General features: G+C 42.4%; 1 protein-coding gene across 1 annotated transcript in view; it reads right to left on the bottom strand.

Moving 5' to 3' along the window:
* BANK1 (B cell scaffold protein with ankyrin repeats 1) overlaps positions 1-18,062 on the bottom strand; it is a 461,974-nt gene that overhangs the window by 78,399 nt on the left and 365,513 nt on the right. The gene's annotated exons all lie outside the window — the stretch shown is intronic.

The following is an 18,062-nucleotide window of genomic DNA, read 5'->3' as shown; positions in this document are numbered from 1 at the left end:
AAATGGAGAGGGAGATTGCGCTATGGATAAGGCAAATATACTATTGGTATGAGCTGCTCTACCTGATATTACCACCCAACGGGTGAAAATAAACTAGTGAAAGAAAGAAAAGTAGACCTGGCGCTATACCTTTAACACCTAAACAGTGGTAAAAGTAAGTGGTGTTGTGCTCCTTACAATTTAACTTATATAATATTTTTATATAAAAAAATATATAATAGAAAGAAAATAAAGAATAATAAATTAAAATAAAGAAAAAGGTGAGAGGTGAAAATGCACAATACAAATAGAAAATCTCAATAGTCACAAATCCCCTAAATTGGGGTTAATTTGAATGTGATATTACCACATGTGAGAAAAAAATAAAATTTGTATATCTATAATATTATCAGTGTACGTGTATGTAAATAAATACCCTTTGAAATCACACTGCAAAAATATTATACATAAGTGCTTATAACAGAAATACATATAATGGAAGAGGATAAAGAGAACAAATGCGTGTGACAAATATTGATATTGCCCTCACCAGATACCCTGCCCCTGCAGGGGTAGGATAGCCTCCACAGTGTAAGTCCCTGTGTCGCTATTTGAAGCATCTCTGGGGAGTTTGTTTGTCATCCGCTGGGGAAATGTCACTTGAGCTCTCAATGGAAAAAAGAGGAATATCCATAGTGTGAACCGTTTCCAAAAGGATTTTATTAGATTAAAAATATTGTACTACACATGGCGTGGCCATAGGACGCACACTCTCCACAACTAGCTGTAGCGGCCGGCGGATGGTTTTATGTATTGGCAGTTTTACTTGTATGCAAATGTGAGTACAATATTTTTAATCTAATAAAATCCTTTTGGAAACGGTTCACACTATGGATATTCCTCTTTTCCATTGAGAGCTCAAGTGACATTTCCCCAGCGGCGAATACCCATATGGTGCAAAACGGATTATATAATCTGAGCTAGTGCTCAGGTTCAGTGCTGCTTTGTCTCAAGCCTTCCATGTAATCTAAGACCCTGTTTTCTTGTAGCCTGATTTCAGTTATAGACCCAGCTAGTCTTGACTACTCCCTGAACTCTGCATGTACTGACCTTGGCTTGTCTTCTGACCACCGTTTCTGCCTGCTTCATTTGCTACTGCTCCACTGACCAAGCTCTTGCCTGTGCCTCAGTACCTGATCTGTCCTGCCAGTGCATGACCCGGCCTGCCTGACTCGACTATTCCTCCTGCTGACACCGGTCCCTGCCTACCATTCAGCTGTGTCTGCTTGTCTACTGTCTGCTGCCAGTATATGGTTCTTTTGCCCGCTGTCGCCAGTACTAGCCCACTTCAGTCTGCTTGCTCCTAGCTTCAATCCAGTTTGTTTGCTTCACTGAAGACCACTGAAGACCCCTACCTGGCATGGACACCTGTTCTGATGTTAGCAGGTCCTACAGGCTCTTGCGGCACTCTGCAGTCCTGCACCTCTTGTTTACACTATCAGGGGCCTCAAGTCAGAAGTGTAAAACATGCCTTCCTCATCGTATCAGGCTCTGTTTCCAGGTACATGATACAATGGCTCTTGCTGCTATCAATCTGTCCTGTGAGAAGATGGAGAGGGACCAGTGCTAATTGGCTCAGTGCTGGACCAGGGAAGGACGCAGGTAAGTAATCTAAGTAATTTGGGAGAGAGGGTGGAGTAGCAAGATAATTTTTACTCTAAACTGGGGAATGCATTAAGGTAAAAACTTCTTGACTGTAGAACCACTTTAACCACTTCCTGCCCAGTGTGAGCTTACTTACCGCCAGGACATACATGGGCATTCTCTGTAATTGCGTTGTCTGCGCTGACTCAGCTGGTCACAGAACAAAGTAAAGGGCCAATCACAGTGGCCCTTTACCACATGATCAGCTGTGTTCAATGACAGCTGATCACGGATGTAAACACAAGCAGCTTATCAGCTTTTCTTTCCTTACACTGACAGCATGAGGAGAGAAGAAGAGAGCCAATAACTGGCTTGTGTTAAAGGGACATTGACACTGATAATCAGGGCACTGATTATTAGTGTCCTGATTATCAGTGCAGTCTCAACAGTGCCCATCAGAGCTGCCAATCGGAACCCATCAGTGTCTCCTCATCAGTGTCTATCATTGCTGCCTATCAATGCCCATTAGTGTCTCCTACCAGTGCCTATCAGTGCCGCCTATCAGTGCCCTTCAGTGCTGCCTATCAGAGCACATCAGTGCCAACTATCAGTGCCCATTGGTGCCACCTATCAGTGTCTATCAGTTCTCATCAGTGCCCATCAATGCAGCCCCATCAGCGCAAATCGATGAAGGAGAAAAATTACCTATTTGCTAAATTTTATAACAAACTATAAAAAAAAAATTATTTTTTTCAAAATTTTCAGACTTTTTTAATTTGTTTAGCAAAAAATAAAAAACCCAGTGGTGATTAAATACCACTAAAAGAGGGGGCGTGGCTTGGCTGAGCTCGATGGCGGACGTCTAACTGATTAGCTCCGCTACCTCAGGACGAATACCTTCGCTCACAGAGGTATCTATCACCCGCTATATATCCACGAACGATGGGAACAGCTTCTAGACACTCTTCCGCATCTCGGTCCCGTTCTCCGCGCAGAAACTCGAGCGGATTGAGTCAACAAATACCGGAGATGTTCCGAACGCAGAGGGGAAACATGGCGCCGTCCCGCCACAACGCCTCACACTCAGGGCCTACACATTCTCCTCAGCGCGAGGCTATAGTCTTGACGGACGCTGGACTCCGAGATCCTCATATTGTCGGTCCTGATAACCAACAACCGCCTGAGGTAAATCCATCCTCACACATTAGTATGCAAGACCTAAAACTGATTGCTTCCGACATAAAAGACACCCTTTCAGCAGCCATTGCTGAACTTCGGGTCGATATTAGAGCTCTATCTGATCGTGTACTTCAGGTGGAAAACCGCTCGGACCAACATGAACTGAAATCCACTAGAAAAATTGATGGGCATACCATACAAATGAGAGACATGCAGAGGCATTTGGAAGATTTGGACAATAGGGGGAGGAGACATAACCTTCGTATTAGAGGTCTCCCTGAAGCTATTGAGGGAGATCAAATCCCCATTGCAGTCACCTCCATCTTTAACAATGTACTAGACCGCCCTCCACAATCAACTGTTGAAATGGAAAGAATCCACAGAGCTTTGCGACCTAAAGGCAGGGACAATGATCCCCCTCGAGACATTATATGCTGCCTAGTAAATTACCAACTGAAAGAGGATATATTGAGGGGTGCTCGAGCAAAACAACGCATACTTCATGACACTACACCCATACAAATCTTCCAAGATCTTTCAGGCATTACCCTGCAACACCGTAGGGACCTTAAACCGCTCCTAGAGGTGCTGAGAGAACGGAACATAGTTTACAAATGGAAATTTCCTTTTTGCCTGACTGCCTCAAATCTTGGACGTACGGCCCATCTTAGAGTCCCTGAAGACTTACCCACATTCTGCATGACCTTAGGGATCCCACTGATAGAAGTCCCTAACTGGTATTCAAATTTTCGTCCTTTACTAAGCAGATTGGATAAATCCCCACCTGAAATGATGGAAGCCCAGGAAGCGGGCTATCGGAGGCGCAGATCTCCATCGCATACCAGGATGAGCAGACACTCCGAGAATCCTCAAAGAGCATACAGCCCTTCTGCTTCCCCCAGAGCGCATAGAGCGAGGAGAGATTATTGAGGAGCTGTCATCTGCTGCCTAATTGTGAGCTGCTGCACTGCTCTTTAATACAGAGCTACTGCTTATTTTCTGTTTCGTTACCTTCTTTGTCCCATGACTATGGGAGTTATGTTCAGTACACTTGACACTGTTCAGAAGATATTCTGTCACTGTTGGATGCTCCACGTTTACTTTACTCGTTTTCTACATTTTTTTCTTTTTTTGGCATCGGACCCAATTGTTCCTGTACCGGTGTCCATTCTTCACTGTCAGATTTGACTACAAGTGCTGAAACTACATTACCCAGCACACACCTGGGGCATAGCACGCTAGGATGTCACGTGTTTCGTTCTGCGCAACGTCCCAGATGTCTCAACATTGCTCAGATGTCTCCAATCACATCCAGCGACTGACTCCGGCAATCTACAGGATTTATGTGCAGAATGGATTAGTTCGATCTGCGCGCTGATGACGGATTTTAACTCCAAAGGATGAAGCACACGGACAGAACTTGCTCTGGAGCAGTGAGTACCCGTATGCTGTGCATTGCTCTCACTGCTAATGTCTGTCTCCACTTTTCTCCAGGCTCAAATACAGACAGCTCTGGGTCCATAATGACGCATAGAACTGCCTTACCTCAGTCATATTGTCTTACAAGATACCTATGACAGCTATGGCCAGCCTTTTGATCTTAGACATATGGGGAATTTGCCCCTGGTTCTTTCACGCTACAACAATTTACTGTTACTGTTGATCTCTACCGATCTCTAAAGCTATAAGCTATAGATGTTATGTTATTATACTTACGACTGTTTTACCTTTTTGATCTCTCTGTTCCCCAGAGGTGTGTGGTCTATGGTGCTGCGCGCTACACGGAAGGTTACACTTAATGGATTTGTTTGCTGCACAGGGTCCGTATCTTATCTTATCTTATCTTATCTTATATTATTTGCTTTACTGACTAATGAGCTATTTTTAAGGTTCAAAATTTTACAGTTACTCTGTTTTCAACCAATTCTTCATACACATGCATAGTATGTACATGTCGAATTTGTATTTTGTAATGGCATAATATACTCTCAGCCTTTGACTCCCATCTCTATAACTCATTATTACTTATGTTTTACCTACACTTATGGCAATTTGCTGCACGGAGCTGCACAATTTCCCATAAACGTACTTGATTTATCCTCGACAGATTACAATGTCTTCCTAGTCCTGAGTGGCGGAGTCCCATAATTTGACTCCCTTCAAACCTAGTCTTTCATTGGACTTGGCAACAGCCAACCCCCAAGTAGTGGTAGCTGTGAGTGAGTATACATTATTCAAGTGTGTGCTCTCTCCGGCCGCCCGACACCTTATCTGGATATTTTTTTTTTGTCACTCAACCAGTGACTCGCACGTCCTTCCCCCCCTAATTTAATCTGATTGTATAATCTGGTTGCCCCCCCTCCTGCTGCTTACCTGACCCCTTCCCCCCCACCCGGTCACTAGGCTTCTCTTTTCTCTCCCCCTAACATGGCCTCTCCACCACCCCCCTTTAATGGGTCGGATTCCTCCCCCATTACTGGAGATTCCCCTCTACAAAACCTCACATCACCTTCCATTAACTTTTACTCTTTAAATATTAGAGGCTTGAACATACCCGAAAAAAGGTCCAAGCTTCTATATACCTTACATAGAGCAAAAGCTCACATAGCCCTTCTACAAGAAACCCACTTTCGTTCAGATGCTATCCCCAAACTCTATAACAAACATTTTCCTACGGTTTACCATGCGACAAACGACCAAACCAAATCTAAAGGAGTCTCTATATTAATTTTGCCCCATTACTATTACCGATGTTCTAAAAGATCCTCAGGGAAGATAGTTATTTATTAAAGGACGGACACACAACCTTCCAATTACGATAGCCAACATATATGCCCCCAATTCTAAACAGGTGACCTTTTTCAGGGAAACTATGGCCCTTCTTACCACATTTCAATCAGGCATACTCTTGTTAGGAGGAGATTTCAATGTTCCCTTGACGCCATCCCTTGATACTTCAAATGGTACGTCTTGTCTAAAATATCAGGCACTAAGGGATATCAAAACACAACTACAAATTTTGACCCTTCATGACACCTGGCGCACTCTTCACCCAAACACAAAAGACTTCACATTCTTCTCTCCCCCACATTCAAAATACTCCAGAATTGACCACTTCTTCCTTTCACAAGCGGACATACACTATGTAACTAAGGCCACGATTGAGCCCTTATTGCTCTCTGACCACAATCCCATCACGGTTACTCTTACGTTCGCACAAGGTAGTCCCAGATCTGTCATATGGCGCCTTGACGACTCTCTACTTCTTGACACAGAAAATCAGAAAGTAATCGGAGACTGTCTCTCACATTACTTTCAGGAGAACTCCAACCCCGAGACGCCACATGCTTCGGTATGGGCAGCGCACAAATGCGTCGTACGTGGAGTACTTATCTCCCTCGCGGCCAAAAGAAACAAATGCAAAAAAGCAGCTCTGGATTCGTTGTATATGCGCATCCAATCTCTTGAACGCTTACATAAACGTACTCTAGCTGAATCTCACCTGAATGAACTTATTGCGACCCGGGAACTTCTCTTAGAAGAGCTCCAAAAAACTCTTCGTCGTAAATTCGCCTTATCCAATAAAATCTTCTATGAGTTTGGTAACAAGGCAGGTAAGTTCCTGGCGAGAGCATTACAGACTAAAAAGGCAAGACATACCATACATAAAATCGTGACGCCTAAAGGAGACTCTATAATAGAGACGGAGACCATTGCAGCACAATTTGCAAAATACTTCCACTCATTATATAATCTTCCACCGCCCCCTCAGACTGTGACGATGGAAAATAGATCAGAACGTATACGGACGTTTTTGTCTAAATTCTCCCCACCCCCTATTGAATCTTTAGATCAACAGGTATTAGATTCCCCCTTGTCCAAGGAAGAAGTGCTTCTCGCCATCAAACAACTAAAACCTGGGAAAATCCCAGGCCCAGACGGCTTATCTGCAGCTTACTATAAAACTTTTTCAGAGCGGTTAATTCCTCACTTTTTAACTGCTTTCAATAACCTCACTTCCCACACTCAGTCCACTACTGACCTTCTACAAGCACACATCACATTGATCCCTAAACCTGGCAAGGATGATACGCTAATCCCGAATTACCGACCTATCTCTTTACTCAATGTAGACATTAAGATATATGCTAAAATTCTTGCAAACCGACTTTCACCCTTACTTCCCCACATGATTTCAACTGATCAGGTCGGGTTTGTCCCCGGCAGAGAAGCTCGGGACAACACCACCAAGACCCTGAATATACATCACTGGTTGACCACGTCCCAGAGCAAAGGATTCTTTCTATCATTGGATGCGGAGAAGGCGTTCGACAGGGTGGCATGGGACTACATGTTATCTGTCCTCCAACATATCGGGTTACCACCGAGACTGATTCAGATGATATCAATCTTATACTCCACCCCTACCGCGTGCATAAGAGTCAATGGTCGCCTGTCGAACGCCTTCTCCATCACTAATGGTACACGTCAGGGATGCCCACTTTCACCGATCATTTTTATCTTAACCTTAGAACCATTACTTCGCATGCTCCGGGATAATCCAACCGTCCAAGGAATTAGCATAAAAAACAATCAATATAAAATCGCCGCTTATGCCGACGATATCATGTTGTACCTTTCGGATCCTATTACTACTCTTCCAAACCTGTTGAAAGACCTCGAGGCATTCTCCAAGATCTCGAACTTGAAAATAAACTTTGAAAAATCGAAAGCTTTGAATGTCTCTTTGCCCGAAAGTACAGTTAAACAATGCCGTCTCAATTTCCCATTTAGCTGGGAAAGTGAGGCATTAACATATCTAGGCATTAAAATCCCTACTGATTTATCCAGGCTTTATGAACTTAATTTTGCACATACACTTCTTCGGTTACAACACGATTTACAAAAATGGCATGGAGGTCCTTTCTCCTGGTTTGGCAGAGTAGCCATTCTGAAAATGAATGTCCTCCCCAAACTACTGTATTTGCTACAGGCAATACCTATAGCTTTACCCAAGTCTTTTTTCCATTCGTATAAAGCCATGTGTAGAAAATTTTTATGGTCTTACCGCCCTCCCAGATTGAGTTGGGCTAAACTCATTCTCCCAAAACCCAGTGGCGGCCTGGGACTGCCTGATCTTCATACCTATTACAATGCGACCCTCTTGGCCAGAATAATTGATTGGCATATACACCAAAAAGATAAAGCTTGGATACCTTTAGAAAACGTTTATGCCCCATTCCCTATATCTCATCTACCTTGGATCTCCACACAAGCCATACCTTTAACCTGCACACAACACCCTTTAATAGGTCCCACCATTCGCGCTCTACATCGAACATATAAATCTCTTCACATTACTATACCTCATGGCCCACTAACTCCGCTTTCATCGAACCCAGACTTTCCCCCGGATCTTACTGTTCCTGGATCAGGGGACATCCTCCACAGAACTGTCTATAAAGCCTACCAATTTTTTGATAAAGGGAAAATGTTGTCATACCCCGCTATGGCCGCAAAATTCCCTGAGTTACATCTTCCTTTTTTCAAATTTCTTCAGATCCGCCATTTCCTTACCTCGTCACAACCAAGCTCACAGTGGTACTCGGCCCTTACTCCATTTGAATCCTTATGTTCCAGCCCTGAACCACAAAAACATGTGATCTCAACGGTTGTGAAATTGTTAAACTCTGACCTCACCCCACAAAAACCCATTTTACAACACTGGGAGTCAGATTTAAAATGTACCTTGACCATGCAACAATGGTCATTGATTTTTGAACACATACACAAACGTTCTATCAACACTTCGGCCCAAGAAAATCGATATAAAATTTACTCAAGGTGGTATCGCACCCCTGACAAAGTCCACAAATTCTTCCCAAACGTCCCCACTTCCTGCTGGCGTTGTAATGCTCCAGTGGGCGATTTCCTGCACATATGGTGGGACTGCCCCACGCTGCAGCCCTTCTGGAAAGAGATTCATGACACAATAATTAACATTACTACATACCATCCTGATTTCTCCCCGGCACAATATCTGTTACACCACACATCAATTTCACATAAAATATATAAATCTTCAATAATCTCACACATGATTACTGCAGCTACCCAATGCATTCCACGACATTGGAGATCTCCGAATCCCCCTTCTATTGGGGAATGGCTACAACAAATGGATAAAATTGAGGAAATGGAAAGATTGATTCACCAAGCCTCTGACAGGCATGAACACTTTTCACATAAATGGGCATGCTGGATTCACTTCCGAGCCTCCTCCCCCCGTACCACCTCGATCACCCCTACATGACATGGTTGATCACTGGTTTAAACACCGTATACACTATCTTTCTTGGGACATTAGTGGCGCCCCTACTCAACCTTCTCCCCGGAGATATCATGACCGACTACATTTTTTCCTACACTAGTCTCCTTACATTACCTTCAATTTACAATCCCCCTTTTACCCTCTTTTTACTTTTATGAGGCCTAACCACCCGCCCCCCCCCCCACCACACCTACGGGAATTCTATTCCCGACCCCCCCTTCCCCTTACTTTACCTGTACCTGAGTATCACTATTTTACCTACACCATGGGTATTGTGATTTCATTATTAACCCCCTGACGGATCTCCTCCCATATTGCACTTAGCAGTTCTCCCTTCTCTCTCATCCACAGTGTGATCCCATTTGGGGTGGATGGCAGCATAGGTGATCCGCCAGGACCTAAAACTATCATATGATCCTAGTTCAAAGTTTGTTCTGTACCTCATTTGTATCACATACTGGAGTACTTTTATTTGACTGTTCCTCTTCAATAAGTACACAATTCCTGTTATTAATTTTTTTTGATTCCTTAATTGTTGTACCTTGAGCTTTTTGCTCTATTTTCATTTTTCTTAAGCTGTTTCGCTTTGTCAATGTTATCTTGTACTATACATACATGCCTTGATTGTATTGTATTATTCTCAATAAACTTTCTTGGAAAAAAATAAATAAATAAATAAATAAATACCACTAAAAGAAAGCTCTCGTTGTGTGAAAAAAAAAAATTAAAGTGGGACAGCACTGAAAGCTGAAAATTGGCATGGGCAGGAAAGGGGTAAAAGTGGTTAAGTAACAGCTCTAACGTTTGCTCCAATTACATTTTTTCTAAATGTTAATAATAATCCCCAGTGTCTGTACGTGTAAGTAACTTTAGTTATTTAAGGATTCCTGCACTGAGAGGTGAATATAATAAAACTGTGGACCTTGCCCTGGCACTGCCCCATAAACCTGAATTTTTTAATTGTCAGCTGCATAATTTAATAACATGTCTATGGCCATGTGAAGGAAGGCATCCAAGCAACATTTGCATTCAGTTATTCTTTTGGCAAATTCTGAAGCTTTTATGTACTGCTTTCCTTTAAGGCTGCATAGTTGTATTTCTGTGTAATATGCATGTTGATTTGTCCAGTGCACAGAGAATAATGCAATTCATGAATCATGGGTTTATGGATTCTGTAATTCTCTGCAGATCAGACTACTCTGCATACCAATATAAAGTTGAATTTAAACAAAGGATCACTAAAATGATCAGATTCACAGAAAAGCAGGGAAATCTGTATTGAATATATGTCCATCCAATCCAGCTCACTGAGCTCTGTCTGTACATTTATATGATATAACTTTACCTAATACAAATGGCAAACATAGGTAACTGTTTAAAAAAAAAAAAACATTAAAAAAGAAATATGGCTGTGTCTCACATACATAAACCCAACATTATTTATATGGATTATTATAAGGTAGCCAACTGTCAAGAACAATTTAGAGACATATCTTATTACTGCACGTCATATACAATGCATAAGCCCTTTTCATCTGAAAGTCCAAATAGAATAAAACATTTTTTCATACAGAGAGATTCTATTCAAGGAAAGATAAGTTAGAATCACAATCTCAAAAATGTTTATTTAACTCAAAGAGTGTGTACTGTGATACAGCATTACAGTACTTTATCACTGTTTATATATTTTTAAAATGGTTTTCCATTGCATTCAAACTTCACTGAAATTCAACCAACCATATCTCTTGCCATCAGGCATTTCCAGGTTATTTATTCATACACAGTCACCACTTTTGACATCTGCATTTTTAAATGTGTAGGGAGTGAAATGGCAATTGATTGAAATCTCCTATTAAGAGGAACCAGTATTCTAGGTCTCTGATCAAACTGATGCACATGGCTGTTTGGCTGTAGGCAAAGACTGCCTATTGTGAAAAAAACATTTGATTTATTATGCATTGTCAGACTTCCATCTAGCTATTAAACTATGAATAAAAAACACCAGACAAATGCTATCTTTAGTTTGATTCCTATGGTTTTATGAGATTCTGTGTTATATACAAACTGTTTTAAGTTGGTAAAAACCACAAACTCTTTCACATCTTCCATGTGTTAATACCTGGGCAAGGCTATAGGTCTCCCAAGTTACAAGCGTTATAATCTAAGATGTGGTTGGAGATGTGTATTTACTCTGACTTTCCATAGATATACATTTTGTGGGGCTCTGGGGAGGCTCTGAGGTCTAAGCCCTTGTACACATGGTCGGACATTCCGACAACAAAATCCGTCGGATTTTGTCCAATGGATTTTGTCCGAAACTTGTGTTGCATACACACGGTTGGACAAAGTTGTCAGAAGATCGTTCAGAACGTGATGACGTTATTTCGTTACGACGGGACTACGGTCAGGCTAGTAGCCAATAGCTTTGGTCTAGGAATTTGATCTGAGCATGCGTGGCACTTTGTCCGATCGGAATTCTCTACACACAATTGGACAAAGTCCGATCGGATCATGTTGTCGGAAAGTTTTATAGCCCAGCTCTAAAAACAGTCCGATGGAGCCCACACACAGTCGGATTATCCGACAACATGGTCCGATCGGACATTTTCTGTCGGAATGTCCGACCGTGTGTACAATGGCTAACAGTTAAACTACAGGTATGTTCTGTCGCTCAGGGGTCTGTTGGTTTATAGGTTTTATGTGGTTTTAAATTTGACTTAAGCTTACTGTTTTGCTTAAAGTAGTACTTTTTTTTTTTTGAACAAGGGAGGGTTATAACCCCTGTCAGATTTTTGTTCACCATTTGTGTCCCATTCTGAAGATTTCCCTTCGCATCATGTCCTATTGCCAAACAGGAAGTGAGGGGAAATCCCTGCAAATATAAGAAATTCCTTGGAGACCCCCAGGTCACCACAACTAGCGTCTTCATTGGAAGATTTCCCCTCTTTTACTTGTCTGGGAACAACCCAAAAAATGATAAATAGGACAAATAGAGAGCGTGAATCTCCTTAACGGGGGCATAGACAGCAATAAAAACAGACAGGTGTTTTAATCCCTCTTCACTCTATTCAAAACAAAAAAAAAAAAAAAAGTTTTGCCTTTAGTTATAATTTAAAGTGTTGTTTCAGCTGAAACAATTTTTTTTGTTCAGCTCATCCTTATTGGTACGGTCAAACACTGCTAAAATGAACAGAAGTGTCAAATAAAGGAAGAGAATTGTTATAATTTTTTGTGATCTTCTAGGTATTCTCTATTGAACAGACCATGTCTGCAAAGTTTACTGCATAATAGTATTGTTGTTTCTGAAACATCTTTACCAATTTCTACCTGGATTGTTATCCCTTTTGAATGGCAAAGATAATAAGCCTGTTAAAGAGGAAGTAAACCCTCGCTTTAAAAAAAATTAAAAAAACACCCTGCAGGACAAAGGCATAATGAGCTAGTATGCATACTAGCTCATTATGAATTACTTAACTGAGATCGAAGCCCCTGAAGTGACCCTCGTTCACCTCCTCCATCGCCGACATCTTGATTTGCTTGTCTTTAGGGCATCGCTGTGACTGGCTGCAGCAGCGATGACGTCATGCGTGCTGGTGCCGCCACTAATGGCATGATCACCATTAGAAACTGCACGCACAGTGCGCCTGCGTCCGATGTCTACGGCGCATGCACTGTAGACATCGGTGCTGATATTTCTGCAAATATCTCCTAAACCTTTCAGGCTTGGGAGATATGTCTTGCACCTACAGGTAAGCCTTAATCTAGGCTTATCTGTAGGTTAAATTGGTTGTAATCGGTTTACAACCACTTTAACAACCTTATAACTCTGTGTCATTGCAAGTCTCTTCTATCACGTGTTATTTTCACATGTAGCCCCATTACACAGTCATGTAAAATATATACTTTTTTATTCCTTTCTTAATTAATGGTACTCTGAGTTTTCATATTTTGTTCCATTATGCTGAAGTGAAAATTCAGTAACATGGATACAGGTGAAAATAACATGTATTTGTGCATGTGGGTTTTTTAAATCCACTTTAATTTTATCTAAATGACACTGAGTCCATTTAACCTAACATAAGGATTGTATTTTCTTTGGGGCCCTGTTAAAATTCATCGTTCCAGAAAAGTGAAATGATATCCACTGACAACTCAAAAATCAATGAAACAATATCACCCTAATCCTCATTGTATGTCAATGTCTTAATATTTCTTAGGCTGCAGGGTTATATCGATGAGATGACATCCTTGTTGGAAAGCAGCTAATTCATCAGCATGATACATCTCTTGGACCATCTCCATCCAGCCAGTTTGGAATATAAGATAGAGAGAGAAGCCTATTCCCTTGGGCTGGATTTAAGTGAGACTGAAGGATGAACAAAGGGCCCCTGAATTGTGACTATCTGCATATTATATCATTCAGCACCCGTAAGTCTTTTTTTTTTCATGCATATGATTTATCTGCCTTATTTTCTTCAACAGATTGACAGTCTCCAGGGATTATGCTACATGGTACATATATTAGACTTTCCCTATTTAATGACAAGAATGAAAGAATGCAATTTGCTGTTGAGTGCTATTTGATGAACTCTGTCATCAGCAGTTCAGTGACCAATATTCTGAAACAGACAACCATTCAGATATAAAAATATTGATGATATCTCAATATTAATTTGTATCACCTCTTGCACAATAAATAAAAGTACTGGAAATTGTATGTGGCATTTTATAGATTATCAGATATATTCTGTTCTGGGCCAGCTAAAAAAAAAAAAAACATATACACATTTCAAGAGCATAATAAAATGTCACCTGCTATTTATTTATTTTTGTCTTCTGAGGGGACTGGTTCTGAATGCATTTATGTAAAAGTAAAACAGTTAATAAAACAAATTACTTTCTGTAAAAAAAAAAAAAAAAAAAAAAAGCCAGGAATACATGGGCAAATGTAAAACTTTGATTCTGTGTGTGACCACTGCTCTCCTACAGGATTAGAAGAGAGGTAAGGGAATTGTTTTTATTTTAGAATCATACTTATACTCTTCCGATGCTGCATCTGTCCCCCGCTGGCTCTAAGGCTGAGAACCAAGTGATCAAACACTGCAGAGCTTTGGTTCTCACAGCTCCCTGAGCAGAGAGCTGGTGACTGTCAGTCGCCACTGTCTTCTCTGGCCCACCAGCACTCACTGGAGTGGAGGGGGCGGGAGCGGGCGACTCAGGTTTTCAGCGACTTCCTGAGAGGCTGAACCAGAGCCTGGAGTGACATCAGCCACCAGCTGGCTTTAGCCCGCTGTCTGCTGAAAATGGGTGACAAGAGTGCAGAATGAACTGCACTCCTGTGATCCACAGGACAAGTACAGCCAAACAAGCTTTGGTTGTACTTCTCCTTTAAATAAAAATAATACCCCTATAGTATCTTTGTAGCCTTGTATGTCCTGTTGTTACACTCACTTGTACTAGTAGTAATCATGATGTGGTGGACAGGCAGGCTTTGGAACTGGATACAGGCTGATCTCTCATTGCACAGAAAGTAGGTTACTGATTATTATTTGGGATTTTTACAGTTTATTATTTTATACAATATCTTGCTTTCTAAACATCGTTCAAGTTTTATAAAAACAGAAGTATTATAAATATCTATAATACCCTGTATAATATATTGTTATATTTTCTAAAATGATTGCTACTATTTGGAGAGTTTAGATTTTAGTAGGAGAACAACATTCTAGGGGTTTAGCAAATGTATGTTTGGTTTTGCCCAAATATAGCAGGATATGCCTGGAATCTTTATATACATACAATCCAATCTTCTAGAACTGTATCTTTTCTTTGCTCCAAGAGTGCACACTCAACAGATCATTCTCTAACTGCCGGGTGTCTTGGCATGTGCCTTGGGTTTCCTGAATGGTGAACTGTTCAAGAGTACCTACATAGCCAAGGGTTGTCTCACTCAAAGCTCTACAGGAGTATCTGTTTTATATTCTGCTTTAAGCGGTATCATAACAGCTGCTCCCAGCTGAATTGTATTTTTTTATATTTGTTTTTTGCATTGGTACCAAGTTTGGCCGGTCTATTAGGGGTACAGGGGCTCTGTCCTCCCTAGTTTGCATGCGGGGATGCATGTGGAGCACCAGAGTTTTTTTTTTCAAGCACATGATTAGAGCCCAAGGCTCTAGTTGGCTTGAAAAAGGTTGGGCCCAGGGTGCAGTGCCCACCCACTTGTGACAATAGTGAATAGATATTCGCTAATGTCTTCCAGCTTCTCCTCCTGGCCAATCAGGACAAGAGGTGGATCAGGTTGACTAGGGGGAGAAGCAGAGAGTGCTACGGGGGGCTGTGGAGGGACGAGTGCGGGGGTCTGTGCCGTGAAGCAGTGATTGCGGTGCACCGTGCCGTGGAGAGGTGATTGCGGGCCACCGTGCCGTGGAGTGGTGAGTGATGGAGGGACCGTGCCGTGGAGTGGTGAATACGGGGGGACCATGGAGCGGTGAGCATGGGCCTGGGGGGGGGGGGTTTGTTTGCCACTCTCCAAAAAGTTTAGCACCAGCCGTCACTGATTGGTATATGTCTCCTTTAGGACAGTGCCAGCTAACCATGCCCTTTTTAACAATTCATTGCCTATTAGCCTTAAAACTGTTGTAGGTTGATTTTAAATATTTGACACCTTTTGATCTCAAAAAGGTTTTGAGTCAGCATCTGTACAGCTATGTTCCTGGAACCTCTCCTGAATCTTAAACCTTGGTCATTAGGTTCATCACTTCTCCAGTCCCCTGCATTCTGTGGAATAAGTGCTCATGACCCCTGTATTCTGTGTGTTACATATTTATGACCCCTTAATGTGTAACTTACTTATGAGGTCTACACTCATGCTTTATTTACTCCCGCCCTCCGCACTCTATGCTTTGTGCACTTTTGGACCCTTTTCATCCATGCATAATGCACTCCTAACACCTGCACTTTGCATTATACAAATGTTGACCCCTGTGCTCTGTGTGCTAAACATTCCTGACCCCTATATTCTGTGCAATTAGTACTGCTCACCCCTGTGCTCTGTGTGTTATGCATTGCTGACCTCTGCACTCTGTGTGTCGCATACGCCTAACCCCTGTACTCTGTGCATTACTTACTACTACCCTCTGAATTCTGTCACTTACTCCTGCACTCTGTCTATTACATACTTCTGACCCCTGCATTCTACATGTTATGCACTCCTGATCCCTGCAGCCTGTGTGTTACATATCCTTGACTCCTGCACTCAGTTTGGTAGTACTCACTCACTGGTTCTAAAGGCTAAAGCTTTTTTTTAACCTTAATTAATTCTCTGCATTATGGTAAAAATCTAATTCTGTGACGAGAGAGAAGGGGACGGGGCTGTCTGTGTATATGGATGCAAGTAGCGCATCTCGGGATCAAGCCCACACAAGTGCCCCATAGAAAGCAGCTTTCCATGGGGGCACTCACCAAAGAGAAGGAGCTAGGAGTGTCAGAGGAGGATCGGGGCTGCTCTGTACAAAACTATTGCATAGAGCAGGTAAGTATGACATGTTTATTATTATAAAAACAAAAACAAAAAAGGATTATGTAAATGTGTGACATTCTTCTGATTTCTGCAATCTGTGCTTTACCACAGTTGGGAATTCAGCTTGCTTTCTCTTCTGCGTATCACCCGTAGTCTAATGAGGCCGCAGAGCGAGCCAATCAGTACTTGGAGCAATTCCTACGTTGCTATATTTCTAACCACCATAACAACTGGTCAGACCTATTACCAGAGTTTGCTCACAACAGTGCCTTGAATTCTGCCTCCCGATTGTCTCCATTTATGGTGAATTATGGTTTCCAACCTTCCATGTTGCCTGGCTCATTTGTTCCGCAGAGTATTCCTGCATTAGAGGAGCATCTTCGTGTGGTCTTCGTTCCACTTGGGTTCAAGTCCAGGAGGCTATGTGTCATGCTAATGATAGGTACTCCATGCTGACCGCAGACGCCTGCCTGCGGATCCTCCAAGGTTGGGGACAGGGTCTGGCTTCATGTTCCCTCAATGAAGTTTGCACCTCAGTTTATTGGGCCTTTCCGTATCCTTCGCGGGATTAACCCAGTGGCTTACGAGTTGGACCTTCCTCCTAGTATGCGCATCTCCAATGTGTTTCATGTCTCCTTATTGAAACCGTTGGTCCGCAAATGATTTACCACCTCTGTGCCACATCCTCACCCTATACAGGTTGAGAACCATGAGGAGTATGAGGTACAATCCATTGTTGACTCCCATAGGTTCCGTGGGTGCAAACAATACCTGGTGCATTTGAAAGCGTACGGTCCAGATGAATGCTCCTGGGTTTCATCCTCAGACGTACATGCCCCTGCCCTCCTCCATGCTTTCCATAGATGTTTTCTCCTCAAGCCGGGGCCCTCCGAGGGAGAGGGGTCATTGAGGAGGGGGTACTGCCAGGGTTGTCTTAGCCCTTCCTTCTCTGGGCTGGCTGCTCAGCTGTCAGCTAATTGCCAGCTCTCATCTTTCTCCTCAGTTACCCAGCTGTTCCGGATCCTGCTCATTTGACCTGCCTACTTAAAGCTGTCCAGCTCATTTCATCTCTGCCTTTGTCTTGGTCACATCACAAGAAACCATCACCTGTGTTCCTGTTTAAAGACTGGCTTGTTGATATCCCTTTTGGCTCCTTATCCTGCTTGCTTTTCCTCTACTTGGATGCCTGACTTCTGGCCTGGCTGATTACCCAATTTGGTCACTGAACGCTGGCCTGGCTGACTACTCGATTTGGTTACTGGTCTCTGGCTATGCTTTGACTACACTTACTGTATTTACCTTTTTTATTAACCCCCCTGGCGGTATTCCCGAGTCTGGCTCAGGGTGAAAATTTAGTACCATTAGCGGTAACCCCAAGCCAGACTCTGGACCGCATTGCAAGATCCAGGG

This window comes from Lithobates pipiens, unplaced genomic scaffold (assembly GCF_037356315.1).
Source record: "Lithobates pipiens isolate NorthernLeopardFrog02 unplaced genomic scaffold, aLitPip1_a1.2 Scaffold_13, whole genome shotgun sequence".
Lineage (NCBI taxonomy): Eukaryota > Metazoa > Chordata > Amphibia > Anura > Ranidae > Lithobates > Lithobates pipiens.
Note: the sequence above shows the minus strand (reverse complement) of the source record. Positions and strands in the feature narration are given on the sequence as shown.